General features: G+C 39.1%; 1 pseudogene; it reads left to right on the top strand.

Annotated features, from left to right (window-relative positions):
* Window positions 1-853: 853 nt before the first annotated feature.
* LOC119055669 (U1 small nuclear ribonucleoprotein C-like) lies at window positions 854-1,346 on the top strand (annotated as a pseudogene).
* The last annotated feature ends 12,119 nt before the right edge of the window (window positions 1,347-13,465 follow it).

The following is a 13,465-nucleotide window of genomic DNA, read 5'->3' on the forward strand; positions in this document are numbered from 1 at the left end:
ACATAAATCATTTTAAAAAGCTGCCTCCTTCTAACAGATTTGAACAATTTGTTCAATCACTGTACATAGAAGAATTTATGTTTGAACAAGCAGTTCCTGGAAGTACTTTAACCAATGGTATCATGTCTGGTAGCTTAAGTGATAAAGGACAGAGATGAAAAATATGGGAAAAGCTTTTTTGGATTGCACTTGTACCTTGAGGGTAGATATGTCTTTGGTATTTCATAAATTGTGGCTGTCTCCAGCCTGTTTACATTCAGATCCTGTTCTTAAGCCTGGTCATTCCAAGCTTGCCTGTACCAGCTGTTATTTTATCTTTCCCTCAAATTCATGCCCCTCTTATTACAGAAGTGCAGGAGACCCTGGCAGGACAAGGGGAATCAGGTCTTCCGGAGGTTCTGACATTTGTCTGTGGCTTTGCCTTCGCTACCCTCTAGGTTTCCTTGTCTGTGGTCTCCGTACAGCCTTCTGCAGAGTGAAGAGTTTTAAGACCCTTCATCTCTTTTCAAATTAACATAGAAATTATGCTGACAAGCCTTTTTCCAGGGTTTAAATCCCAGGGCTCTTGAGCTGTGACAATTTAAACGAGCAAGATTTCAAAAAGCTGATGAGTGAGGTTTTAAATTGTAGAAGCAAGTTGCCAAATCCTCCTAAAAATTTTTGTAGGACAAAGGAATGGATGAGTGGTTGCTTGTGGAAGCATGTGTGTGCAGTGTAGTGGTGGTGGGGAACATAACTTTTGAAGAATGGTTACAAACCAAAAGGGCTGGAAGAAAACTTAGGCTAACCCATTAACAAATGCATTTTAAAAGTGAATAAAAACAATCAAGTGGCCAACGGCCTGCAAAACAACATGCCCAAGTTTTATTGTGACTACTGTGATATATACCTCACCTAGGACTCTCCATCTGTGAGAAAGACACACTGTAGTGGGAGGAAACACAAAGAGACTGTGAAAAACAACTCTCAGAAATGGATGCAAGAGCAGACTTGGACTGGACAAGCTGTCAACCTGGTTGACAAAACAACTGTAGCATTTCAACAAAGAGAGATACCTCCTACTCTGTTCTCTGCTCCTCCTTCTGCAGGGGCAAGGATTCCACCCTCCCCCCCCCCCCAGTCTTCTGGGTCCTCCTCGACCTGGTATGATGCCAGCACCCCATATGGGGGGCCCTCCCATAATGCCAATGATGGGTTCTCCTCCTCCTGGGATGATACCTGCTCCTGGAATGAGGCCACCTATGGGAGGGCACATGCCCATGATGCCTGGGCCCCCAATGATGAGACCTTCTGCTTGTCCCATGATGGTGCCTGCTCAGCCAGGAATGACTATACCAGACAGCTAATGAGAGAGGGGAGCCTCTTCCTATCAGTTTTATGTTACTTGATCTACTTCACCAGGAAACTGTGGTGCTGTGACTCCAGGGGTTTTCTAACAGTGTGACAAGGAAGACTCATTCCCTCTTCCTATCAAAGAGAGACTAGTTTTGGAGGGGAGTAGTGGAAAAAAATTTCATTTGTAATGTGAAATGTGAAAATAAAATTGTAAACTCTGTTAGCAAAAAAATAAAAATAAAGATGAATAAAATACAGCTGAGAAAAGTTAGGCCACTTGCTCAAGATCATAGTGTCAACTGTAATTTAGGTCTCCTGACTTCAAATCAACTGTTTCTTGTTTATTTCATAAGGTCGAGGGGTACAGAATATGCAAGAATGACTGGGCACTGATCAAAAAGACTAGCTTAGTTCACTGTGGAAAGAACTGTCAGGTGTCAACAGAAGTCTACTTACTTAGCACAACTATTTGGTCTATGTGATGCTTTCTGCTATTGCTTTCTGTTGGCTCCATCTCTATTTCCTCCATCTCCCAGCAGTTAAAACTACTATAAGAGGTCCATTCTATTTAAGGATAAATTTCACTTTTATTCCAAGCAAGAGAATAGATGTAAAGGGGGTGGGGGTGGGAACTCTAAAGCCACATACTGTAATTGCACAGAGCAAATAAAATCTACATAATCACTTTTACTTCTAACCAACATGGTGTAGACACAGTCCTCCCCACTCCTCTCACTAAGTACAACAAAATGCCCTAGATATGCTATATAAAACTAGCATAATAAGTTTCTAAAAGAAGGAGAGCATTAGGCGGGCCAGCTTGGGAACTCAGGACCCAAGGAACAATATGATGGCGAGTTCTCTAACTTGGACTGGACAAGTTGTCAACCTGAAAATGTCAACGGGCTCAGAGAACAAAAGCCCCAAGAAAAGCTTGATTTCTCTAACCAAAAGACTAGGAAAGGGGCAGCCAAGCAAGAGAGAAAACTTTTAAATGATAACTACCCAACTTCAGCCAAATGCAACAGAAGAAACTATAGCTTCATTCCTTGGCAAAGGCTGAGTGGGGAGTTTAGATTTCTATTTTTACCCAGCAGTAATAATGGGTCTCAACACCCGTACTGGGATGGACTCTGAGAAGGCCAAGTGAATACCTGGGATTTGTTTCCTCCCCTGGGTACCCATGAGCACCTCTACCCATGGTATCAGCAGAGGTCACATGGGGGGTAGTGATAAGGCAGCCCTGCTGGTTCCAGCCAGGATGATACCAATAAGGAGGTTTAAGAGGGAGTCTGAACTTCCATCTCCACCCAGCGGTAACAAGGAAGACTTCCTCCTCTCTTCTCCCTCTCCATGTCAATGAAAACTGAGTAATAAAAATAAAACAGTGTCCCTTCCTTCCCTCCATCAGCATGGTGTCAGAAATGTTTGCTAGAATAGGAGATTTAGATAAGCTCCAGTGTTTCATAATGTAATAGCTCAGATTCAAACATTTAGTAAAAAAAATCACTTGTCATATCAAGAACCAGAAAAAACTTCAACTCAAAAAGATCAACAGACATCAACATTGAGATGACACAGATATTAAAATTATATGACAAGCCATCCATCAGCCATGACAAAAGTAATTCAATGAGCAATTACATACATGGGAAGTCTCATCAAAGGAAGAGCAGATATAAAAAAGAACCAGATGGAAATTTTAGAACTGAAATATATTAACTGAAATTACAAACTCAGTAAATGAACTCAACCACAGAATGGAGTAAACAGAGGAAATAATCAATAAACTTGAAGATACAATAGAAATTATGCAATATAAATAACATAGAGAAAGCAGATGAGAAAAAAGAACAGAAACTCAGAAACCTATGGATCTATAATAAAAGATCTGATGTCTGTGTTAGTGAAGTTCCAGAAGGAGATGAAAGAGTGAAGATGAGAAAGTCCTTAAGAAATAAGCATTGAAAAAATTTAAATTAAATCTGTATAAACATACAGATTCAGAAAAGAGAGTGGCTCCAAACTGATTAATCCTAAAATATCTTTATCAGGATGTATTACAATCAAACTTTTGAAAACTTACAGAGAATATATCTTAAAAACATTGAGGGAAAAATAATACCTTACTTATAGAATAAAGGCAATTTGAATGACAAAAGATTTCTCATCAGAGGCCATTGGAAAGTGGACATTTCTCAAATGTTGAAAAAAAATCATTGACCCAGAAATCTACATCTAGTAAAATTATTCAGAAAGAAAGAAGAAACCAAGATATTCTTTAATGGAAGAAAATAAAGAAAATGTGTTACCAGCAGACTTACCCCAAAAAGAGCAGCTAAAGGATGTTGAAACAGAAAGGGAATAAGAAAATTTGGGTTATCAGGAACAATAAATGAACAAAAGTTACAGTAAGAATATGGTAAGTATATCATACCTTCCTTCTCCTCTTGAGTTTCCAATATTACATTTGATGATTGAAACGAGAGGTATAATCATGTTTGATGTGGTTCACCATATGACCATATGTACAGAAATATTTAAGAAGATTATATAACATACAGAAGAGTATAAGGGGAAATATAGTTCTATATTTTACTCAAGCTGGTAAAATGATGACATCAGTAGATTGTGATGTTATTTTATATTATGTAATACCTAGAGCAACCACTAAAAAAATCTACAGAAAGAGAAACATTCAACAACATTATAGATAAATCAAAATGAATTCTAAAAAATGTTCAAGTAACTCTCAAGAAGGTTGGAGAAGGATAAATGAGACACAGAGAGAACAAACAGAAAACAAAAAATAAAATGTAGGGACTTAAGCCTTAAGATAGTAATAATTGCCTTAAATGTAAATTCTCTAAATACATCAATTAAAAGACAGATTGACCAAGTGGATACAACTACATGACCCAATTATATGCTGTCTATAAGAAATCCATTTCAAAATAATAATATAGGCATGTTCAAAGTAAAAAGATTCAAAAACATATACCATGCAAACACTAATCAAGTGAAAGCAAGAGTAGCTATATTAATATGAGAAAAAGACTTCAGAGCAAAAACAATGACCAGGGACAGAGAGGGACATTACATGATGATAAGAGGGTCAATGCACGAAGAAGACATTGTGATCCTACATGTGTATGGACCAAAGAAAAGAGCTGAAAAATATGTGAAGCAAAGACTGATATAACTGAAAGAAGAAATAGATAAATCCACAGTTATAGCTGGAGACCTGAGCACTCCTCTCTCAACAGCTGATAGAACAACTAGACTAAAAACTGTATCAATTATATTAGTAAGGGTAAAAAAGAGCTCAACAGCACTATCAATCAACAGGATCTAACAGACATTTATACCTACAACTGTGCTCATGAAACACAGACCAAGATATACCAATCCTGGGATGCAAAAATTACTTCGAGAATTTTTGAAAAACTGACATCATACAGAGACTATTCTTCAATCACAATAGAATTGAAGTGAAAACTTCAAAAAAAAGATAACATGAAAAATCTCTAAATACTTGGAAATGAAACAAAACAGCCAAATAATCCATTACTTACAGAGGAAGTCTCAAGGCAAAAAGAAAAATATATATATACTAAAGTAATATGAAAAGAGAAATTTATAGAATTTAAAGTTCTATACATTAAAGAAAAAGAAAAGTCCCAAATCAATAATCTATTCTCCCACCTTTAAAATCGAGAAAAAGAACAAAATATACACAAAGCTATCCTTGGCTGGTGTGGCTCAGTGCACAAGGTGACGGCCTGTCAACTGAAGGATCACTGGTTCGATTCCTGGTCAGGGTACATGCCTGGGTTACAGGATTCTTGTGAGAGGCAACCAGTTGATGTACCTCTGACACATAGATGTTTCTCTCCCTTTCTTTCTCAGCCTCCTTTCCTCCTCTCTAAAAAATAAATAAGTAAAATAAAAAACAAATAAAATATATACACAAAGCTAGCAGAAAGAAGGAAAGAAATAATAAACAACAGAAATCAATGACATTGGAAACATTGAGGCCCCCAAGGCCACTCTATTTCTATTTCAATGTCCTAGGCAGTGTCACTTCCCACAAAACATTAGCTCAAGTCTTAATATTTTCAGCTGCTTCTTCCAGTTAACAAATGAGAAATCTGCACTAAGGTACCAATGAAGCCAATGTTTAATCCGTAACCATATTTAATTCAATCTAATATTGAATCTAAATTCAATGTTTTTCCTTTCTTTTTTGGTTTCTTCCTCACCATCTGTGAAGCTGATGCCAGAAAGGTGATGGAGAGCAAGGAGGCCTGGGAAGCCTTAAGCCTGGTGTGTTGGAGTGTCATTAGTCCCTCTCCCAGAAACACTCCTGATCTCAAGCCAGAGTTCAGATGGTTGGGTTTGGAGTCTCAGCTGTGAGCTTGAAAGGTAAGGAAAGGCCAGCTCTACTGGCTGGAGAGCAGATATCGGGAGCCCAAAATGCCAAAGCTGGAGACTGGAGATGGTCTGTGGCAGACAGGAGGCCAGGAACACCAGGTGCAGATCAGAACCCAATTACTTTAGGAATCAATCTCATCAGGGCTCTAACTGATCTAAGAATACTGAAAATGGCAGGCTGCTACAAGGCATCTCATTTACTCCAGACGACCATTCACCTGTGTGCAGCATTACACAAGGCAGCAGAGTGCAGCACAGGCAGGAGTGCCCTTCAGTCTTCCAACCCATGTGCATTAGGTAACCAGGGTAGAGTCAGTAGCTAAGGAAAGTGACTAAGACCACAGTTGGTTGCACAAGGAAATTTTTTATCAGGATTAGGACAGTGTAGACAAAGATTTCCTTTTACCTTGACCACTGCATGTACTCTGACCACACCTGAGTATTCTTAGAAAGAAGGAAAGAAGGAATTCATAGTGGGCTTACAAAGGCTGACCTTTGAAATCTTTATTTTGTGGAAGGATGATACACTCCTAGTGCTATATCTAACCAAGATGAAAAACCATCATGTATATTTCCACTAAAATAGCTTCTTAGACATTAAGCTAATTATATGCCAAAGCTATGTCTCCAATATCCTAATTCAGTGTAGGGCTTTCTTTTCTGTTACACCAATCTCAACACTTGTCTCCACACTGAAATCCTGTGGTCTATCAGTCTCCATCCCTCAGAGCACAGCAGAGCACTGCACCCTTGTGCAGGGGAAGGAGGGGCTCCCATGTGGTCATTCTGATCGGTTGCTAAAACTGGGCGATAGAGCAGCCTGTCTGTGTCTAAGTACCCCTTCATGGTTTGGTCCTCCCTGACCTGCCAGGAGACTTCAGAAAACAAGGTCATCACAAGTTAGACTCAGCTCAGTGACCAGTGTTCAGGTTCTTCATCTCAATAAAAAGGTGAAATTCAGCATGTGGTGCCAAGTGCTTCCTCTCTTTAAACATAGAAAATGAGCTTGCATGGAGCCTATAGGACTGAAGCCACAAGCCAGTCTGAAGCAAGGTATTTTTAAGGCTTAATAGTGAAACTCCAAATGCCAAGTGTAGGGTTAAAAGACCAGCATTTTAGGAGTGCTCTCAGAAATATCCAGTATATTACTTGGAAGTATCACCACTATGAAGCATCAACTTCCTTATAGCATTTTCAGCATGTACTTAATCTCAAAAATTCTGTAAGACCGAGCAAATTCAGCGTAAGGACCAGTTCTTGTACATAAAAACACTGTAGAGTTAAGGGAGAATGCTCACATATACCACATTCACTCAATCCTCAACAAATCCTGTGAGGTAGGCAGGACAGGATCATAAGAATAAGAATAATGCCCATTTGCAGAAAGCAGACTTTATTGTCTTGGAGCAAGTATAGTCCTCGTCATTCCCCTCCTCTGTCCCCAAGATTAAAACACTTTATTTCCTAAAGAGATATGCCACAATGCTAAACCAAAAACTATTCATTCTAATCCCAAATTTAGGGCGTTATATTTACATATAGTTCTTATTTAATGAGAAAATTATGCAAATCACTTATAAATAGATGTACTGTCTATTATTTCTTGTCATTAAATATCACCCGATAACTTGATTCATCAGTAAGACTTTCTGACTAGTCAAATTGTGCCCAGGAATTTGTGCATCAAGAATATCTAGCTTCTTTCATAGAGTCAGAGTCAGTAGAAACCAGAGAAAGTTGAGAGGAAGATGCTTAAATGCACAGCCTGAAGCCTGGTGAGCAGAAATAAGTAAAATAGCTCCAGGCGATTACTCAGCACTCCTGTCACTTCTGTTTAATCCTAGTATGTGCAAGGACACAGCTTCTCCCACACCCACCATTTACTTAGCAATCTTCAGATAGTCATAAAAGTCAGGGGCTGGGTGGGGGGTGTATGTACACATTATCATTACAACTTGTGAGCTTGGATTTACTCCTCAAAGGACAAGTGACTAGTACATGCAACATTGCACTTTTAAAAGCACCGTTCTTCTGTCCTCAAAATGGGTAAAATCTTGAAAAACTCTTGTAATTGCTCATTCCTAACTTGGAGGCCCTGGTCTTTTTTTCTCTGAACATGGATCAATATTTTGAAATGTATGTTATCTTTTAGGGTCATGGGAATGAAAGTTGAACAGTAACCATTCTCGTTAAAGCAGCATGAACTCGACTCAGCTGACATTAATATTCTATGAGCAATACTATTTAATTTTATGAACGGTTTACCAGCTGTTGCCTATTGAGTATTATTACTATGGGAATGCTGCATAGGTTGTGGACCCCGAGCTGAGCGCTGAAAGCCTGTGCTGAGGAGTCAGTGTGCTCACTTCCGGAGCACAGGGAGTGGCCTTGGGGTCACACCATCCACTGTCACACTGCTAGGGTAGCCCTTGCCTTTTGCTTGTTCTCTTATGGAAACCATTGTCCTTGTAACTGTATTCTATGTCCCTGGTTGGGTCCCAAATACACAAGACGTACAAATGTAAACTTGTTGATTTTACTAAAATTCTTTCAATTCTTAAAAAAAACAACAACAACAAGAAAACCCTCCACAAGATTCTACCATTCCTTTGTTAACTTATGAGTAGGAAAATTCTGTAATAGCCATAATGTTATAAGCAGAAATTCCAAGTTCCTGTTCGATTTCACAAGTTATTATTCACTAAACAAGTGTGCTGACTATGTATTAGGTACTATTTTACAGCCATTTCAAAGTCTTGCTTAAAATATTTCCTTTGAAATAAGTAATTCATGATTAAAATTTTTAAATTTTGAATGGATAATTCATGATTAAAAAATTGAATGTGTACAAGGAAAAACCTTCCAGACTTTCAATTTCCCACCCTAGAGGACTCTTGTATTTTCTTTTCTTTTGTAGAGTGTAGAGGGTGGAAGGAAATAGAAAATCTATTTTTATCTACTTACCACCTTTTTAGAGAATGAAAGTCAGTTTACAAATGAAAGTTTAACTACTTCTCCCATTTTACCCTCTACTTAATGTATCTTTGTGATTTCAAAGTACTAAAGGGATTTTTTTCTTTTGTTATGACTACATAGTATGTCATCGTATGGGTGTATCATAATTTAACTAGACTCCTATATGTGTCATTGTTTCCAGTTTTTCATATTATAAAAACTACTGTAATAAATTACCTCTTACATTAGTCATTTTGCAACATACATACCTTTAAGGTAAATTCTCAGAAGTAGAATTGCATTTACACATTTGTAATTTTGATAGCTGTGGCCTGGCTGCGTTACTTACCAAGTGTGCATTGATATCAAAGCTTTCAATCTTTGTTGAGTCTCAGCATTCCAGAATGGTTTGGTTTGGTAGTCATTCATGACAAACTTTATCATATAATCCAACACACGGTGGCACATTTCATCACGCATCTAAGAATTCTCATGCCCTTAAGGGTAGACCACAGACAACTGAACAGAATAACCAAACAGAATGAATGTAAGATACAGATCCTGTCTTTGGAACAGAAACCTGGAAGGGCTGCAGGTGATATTCCAAATAGAAATGATCTATACATTTCTGATTCAATCTGACAGCCTAAACACTTCTAGTAATGCTTCAGCAGAGACATAGCATGAATCTTAAACACTGTCTGGAAATTGATACTACATTTGCTTCCATCTGGCTGCTTTCAAAGTCCATTCATAAGTGGCACTGAATTCCAGCTCCATCTCAATAGGTAGATGTGCCTCTGTTATTGTGTTTGCAGAAAATATTAAGCTTGTTTAGCTCAAAAACTCAATCAGCGTATAATTGCTCCAACATCAGGGTCAGTTCTAAGGTTCCATCCACATATCAGTATTTAAAATGCTCCCAAATTTGGAATGATGGACTTCAACAACATGTCTTCAGGTAAAAAATCTTATGCAGATTTTCCTGCCTCTCTCTTCATCTGTTTTCTTCTGAAACAAGGATGTTGTGGTAACAATTAACAATAACTATGCTAGCTTGTTTTTTTCTGGGGACTGTTGTTCTTTTCATATTGAAAAGACCAGGAGCTCTGTAATAGATTCCTGACCACATCCAACTCCTGCTGAGGAAGCTACATCTTCAGGTGTAAGGGTACCTTAATAGTGACTCTGCAAACAAGAGCAATAGAATTCTCATTTCAGGAGTGACATCACTTAAGTTGTAGTGTGTGCCTGCCTTCGCTGCAGGGAAACCTCTGTCTCAAACTCATTTGATAGGGCTTTGTATATCTTCTACATTGCCCATAGGTCATTTTCCTAAGAAGACTGATTGTGAGGTATACATGAGCTCTGAGAAGCTTGCACTTTCTTATGTGATATTGGCATATTCCTGCAGAATTTTAGGATGTGAGTGAAGCCATTGTCTCCACAGAGCTTCCAAAGCTGGGGATAAACAGTGTAGATGGTGTTGCCATAGCTCTGCCTGAATGTACTGATTTACCCAGTTGAGTCTGCCGAATGGTCTGTCACTCAACTGCTAAACAATGGGGCTAGGTGCACAATCTTGAATTAATGTGGTTTTAGGCTGACTGGCCAGGTCACTTCCACCTGGGACAGTATCAGAAGTAGTAACAAATTGAATCCCCCAGTGAAAGTATAGTTTTATTTATTTAGTCATTTAAGTTTTATTTATTTATTAGAAATGAGGGAGGAATAGAAGGGAGGAGAGAGAGAGACATGAATTTGTTGTTTCACATATTTATGCATTCATTGGTTGATTCTTGTATGCGCCCTGACCAGAGATCAAACCCACAACCTTGGTGTATTGGGACAATGCTCTAACCAATTGAGCTTTCTGGGCAGGGCTAGGTTTTATTTCTTTTAATGTGGCCTCTCCATCACTTTTATCAAGATGTCTGACTTTTCCTGTCTGGAAGCAAATCTCACCAGTTGTTAAGTGAATTCTTCCATAAACATTTTATGCATACATAAGCAAGTACGCCCCTAATCCAAAGCATATACAACAGTACTGTTGTATTTATAAATCAGTTTCCTCAAATGTTTTTTGGAGCAAATGCACTAGCCAAGTGTTGGGGTGCTCTGCACCTTGTTCCCCACAGATGAGAATAAGTCTGCCAAGACATGATCTGCTTGGGGAGGAAAGGTGGGTGATCTCTCCAGGGAGAAGGACCAGGAGCCCATTCCTCAATGGGCTGTTATTGGGTTTATTTCCATAGGAATACAGGGTATAATGTAAAGCTCATCAATCATTGTCAGGCAGTAATGATCACATAATAGATAACATTCAAAGAACTATGAGGGCTTATGTTGAGTCAGGGTCATATAGCTAAAGGGCCATAAAACTTTGGAGAAACAAACTCATTTCATACTTGGACCCTTATCATTTAAATTGAGGGTATTAGCAAAGTAGGTTTCATAGGATTTTTTGCATTCTTTCTTAGGTCTGATCACCCTGGGGAACCCACCCTTTCCAGTACAGGTCTGTACCACCCTCCATCATTGTTTCAGGCTTAAGTCAAGCAGGGGAAGTAAGGCAGCCAAGAGATTAGGAGACTTCTCACAGACAGAATGAGGACTCAGGCTATGTCAAAGCTGAGGGGTGAGGGTCCATTACCCCCTTTTTCTATAGCCCCCCAAGTCCTTCCCTGAGGGCCCCTTCATGACCATGCCTATCTTAGGTTGTCCCTCTTTGAGGAATCTTACCCGTTATTGGCCAAAGGGTCGTCTGCTCAGTGCCAAGCAGAGTGAAGTAAAGGGGGCAGAGTCAGTGCCCCTGCCAGGGAGATAAGCTTTGTCTCCTTAGTGGCTTAGGGTCCCAAGGTCTCTCATTCAGCCTTAGCCAAGGAGGGGGTGCGGTTACAGCTTCTGAAACCAGGCAGGGTTGTTCCCAACAGCCAAGGAGATTATAACATGTGTTTTAAAAGCTGCATGGGGAATCAATACCTTTCCTTTGAGAAAAAGTTCTAGGATACTTCCTGGGATTTCGGAAGTCCCTATATTAACAGGAACCCACTTACAAAACATCTCTTAGAGGGATATCTCTTGGGGAGACTTAAAACATTATTAACAGCCATGGCTGGGTAGCCTAGTTGGTTAGAACATCTCCCCTATACACCAAGATCACAGGTTTGATACCTGGTCTGGGTGCATGAAAGAAGCAATCAATGAATAAGTAGAAAAACAAATAAATGTTTCTCTCTCTCTCTCCCCCTTCCTTCTTCACTTTCTCTAATATCAATTAATAAAAAGTTTGCTAAATAACCCAAAACACATTATTTTATAGAAACCCTTTTTTCATGGTTGACACTATTACAGATGTCCTCCTCCATCAAGCCTCCAGGCCTTCACCATTGTTGCCTGTATCCATGGGCTTCACTGCACTGTTGTCTGTGTCCATGAGCTATGCCTAAGTAAAAAGTATCAACCATTATTAACTTGTATCCAATCTTGTTTCTGCTATTCTGTACTGCATTATTTTAAAGCAAACCTGAGATATTAATTCACCCCGAGGAGATTTTTTTTCAAAAGTGAGTAAGAATACCCCGGTACAATTTACTAATATCTTCTCCAGAGTTAGAACCTTACTTGTGGCCAGTCCATAATACCTACTTTCCCATCTCAATATGGTCACTATCATAGCTGTGTGCTGTACAGCAGCTCTCACTGTTGGGAAGTTTTCCTTTTGGATAAATAGGTAGCCAGAAATTACCCACCAGAAGGGCTAAAAATGAGGACTGTTATATAGAGAACCAAGAATCAGCCCACACACAGGGTTCAGAGGAGATGCTCTTTTCCCACACAGACCTTTGGAGGAGGTTCCTGTTTTCCCCATTTGCCAAATCTAAATAGGCTGACTATACAGTGAAGTGTAGTCTTCACTGACTAGTACAGTGAAGTCATCATTGTTTATTCATGTGCATTCCAGTCCACTCTTCTTAGCTGCCAGGTTACATCCATGTCATGCCAACCATTCTCATTATATTAACAACGGCGGGACTTCTTCCAGACAGAACTGGTATTTTAACAGAAGAGGTTTGTGCTGGCTTAGTCAGATTTACACATAAGGTACTTCTAATTGAGTTATTCCTTTTTTTTTTTTCTCCTGGGAAAGTGTACACCAGAATGGAAATTCATTTGATCTTGGAGTCCAAATATTTTCAAAAATGTACTAGGCTAAGATAACTCTTAGAGATCCATCCGAAGTACAAGAAGTCATCTTAGGGAAAAAAAGAGAGTATCCTAGACATCACAGCATAACTTAAAAAAGGAAATAAAGGGCTACTCACCAGAATGAAAATGCCTTCAATACCCTGGCTCACAGTGAAAAAAGAAAAAAGCATTTCCAAAAGGAAATCTTGAAGCCAGCAATGGTCTGGAGCAAGGAACAGGAACTGTGCCCAGGGTGCTGGCCCAGGAAGATGGATGTCCCTCCCAGGTGAAAGCATCTGGTTCACAAAGGGTCAGAGAAAGGTGGTCTAGAAAAGCATGCTCTCCTCTTCTTAAAAAGAGCATGTTCATTAATAACTCTAGACTGATGGCAAGAATCCCTATAACTTTGTAGGTATTTCATGAAAAGAGATTTCTTTAAGGTGTGGGAAAGTTGCAGTTGAATCAAATCCTTGTTAATCTGCCATTTCTGGTAAAGTGTCAATGATTCTTCATTACTGCTCATTGAGATCTTATTATTTGGGGGTGGGTGGAT

The sequence above is a fragment of the Artibeus jamaicensis genome, unplaced genomic scaffold, assembly GCF_021234435.1.
Source record: "Artibeus jamaicensis isolate MK-2021 breed Jamaican fruit bat unplaced genomic scaffold, CSHL_Jam_final contig_1803, whole genome shotgun sequence".
In the NCBI taxonomy this organism is placed as follows: Eukaryota; Metazoa; Chordata; class Mammalia; order Chiroptera; family Phyllostomidae; genus Artibeus; species Artibeus jamaicensis.